Below are 1891 nucleotides of genomic sequence, written 5' to 3'. Positions count from 1 at the left end.
CAGAGCCCACAGGGTGAGGTCGCAGTCCCCAAAGACAACCGCTTCTTTAGATCCCAATCTCAAGTCCAGGCCACCCATTCTGACTCAATTGCCACAGACCAGAGCTCCAACAGTCCCCACTTGGGTTCAGCTAATTTGCTAGGACGGCTCCCAGAACCCAGAGAAACACTGAGGTTTACCAGTTTCTTATAAAGGATATTACCAAGCATACAGATGAAGAGATGCAGAGGGTGAGTTTTGGAGGAGGGAGAGCACAGCTTCCATTGTCCCAGAGTTTTTATGGAGTTTAATCTCCAGTGCCCCTGATGACCCTTTCCCTGGAGGTTAGTGGGAGGGGCTGAATGTTCTGATACTTTACAGTTGGTGGGAGCAGCTGAATGTTCTGATACTTTAGTCCCCTAATCACTTGTTCTTTCTAGTGATTGGTTAGCCCCATCTTGAAGCTATCTAAGGACCCCGCCATAAGTCACCTCATTAGCATAAACTCAGATATGATCAAAAGTGCTTGGGGGGCCAGGCAAAGTGGCTCATGCCTGTAACCCCAGTATTATGGGAGGCCGAGGTGAGATGATCGCTTGAGCTCAGGAGTTCAAGACCAGCCTGGGCAACATGGTGAGACTTTGTCTCTAAAAAAATAAAAAATAAATAAACAAACAAAATTAGCCAGGTGTGGTGATGTGTACCTGTAGTCCCAGCTACTTGGCAGGTTTAGGTGGGAAGATCACTTAAGCCTGGGAGTTCCAGGCTGCAGTGAGCTGTTTGTGCCACTGCACTCCAGCCTGAGGGGCAGAGCAAGACCCTGTCTCAAAAAAACCCAGCAGTGGTGAGTTTCCTATCACTCAGGAAATTCTGCGGTGTTCAACAACTTTGTACAAGAACCAAATATTCTAACAGAAGATGCACCTATCACCATTATCACTTGGGCAATTACAAGGCATTTAGGCGCTCCACGTCAGGAACTGGGGACAAAGCTCAAATGTATTTCATATTATACCAGTTTGTCTCGTTGTGCGACTGATTTTATTTTTCACTGGAGAGAGTTGTGTTAGCTTCTGCTTTGATTCCATTTGTATGGCTGGTGCTCACCTTTCGGACTTGGGCCTTCAAATGTAAAATGTAATTATCACCCACACAAAATCGTACAACTGTTGTGTTATTTCTGGCACTTTCTTTCTTTTCTTTCATGTCAGACAGCTGATGTGCTGATGTCATAACAAGGTTCAAGGGTGGTAGGTCTCTTTCTTTTTTTTTTTTTCTTAGACAGAGTCTAGCTCTGTTGCCCAGGCTGGAGTACAGAGGTGAGATCATGGCTCACTGCAACCTCCACCTCCTGGGTCAAGGGATCCTCCCACTTCTGCCTCCTATATAGCGGGGACCACAGGTGCACACCATCTGGCTAATTTTTATATTCTTTGTAGAGACAAGTTCTCACTTTGTTGCCGAGGCTGGGCTCAAACTCCTGGGCTCAAGCCATCCTCCTGCCTCAGCCTCCCATAGTGCAGGGATTACAGGTGGGAGCCACTACACCGGCCAGGGTGGCACATCTCACACATGTGCATGAATACCCAGTCATTCATGCTTATGAACTACCAAAGGACCTCTGGCACTTTAAAAAAAGCCCAATAAGACAACAATTTAAATCGAAGTCACAGTAAAATGTGACAAAAGATCTGAGAAATGTGCCTACTGAAGTCTCTGAACTGTTTCTTGACTATGGCACACATCTCTCCCTTTCTTCCTAGAGAAGCACTTGACGAAGAGAGGTGAGTCCAGGTCACTCATAGACACAGCCACATGGAGCTCGACTCTGCCCTGGAAGCAGACATGCAGAGTCCAAGGCCAAGAGCAACAGGAATAGGGACTGACGTGACATTTGGATTGGGACTGGTAC

At 46.8% G+C, this 1891-nt stretch overlaps 1 pseudogene; it reads right to left on the bottom strand.

Moving 5' to 3' along the window:
* Positions 1–1528: 1528 nt before the first annotated feature.
* LOC111550074 lies at positions 1529–1598 on the bottom strand (annotated as a pseudogene).
* Positions 1599–1891: the final 293 nt, after the last annotated feature.

This window comes from Piliocolobus tephrosceles, chromosome 9 (assembly GCF_002776525.5).
Source record: "Piliocolobus tephrosceles isolate RC106 chromosome 9, ASM277652v3, whole genome shotgun sequence".
NCBI classification, from domain to species: domain Eukaryota; kingdom Metazoa; phylum Chordata; class Mammalia; order Primates; family Cercopithecidae; genus Piliocolobus; species Piliocolobus tephrosceles.
The sequence above is the reverse complement of the archived record's forward strand: the minus strand, read 5'-3'. Positions and strand labels throughout refer to the sequence as shown.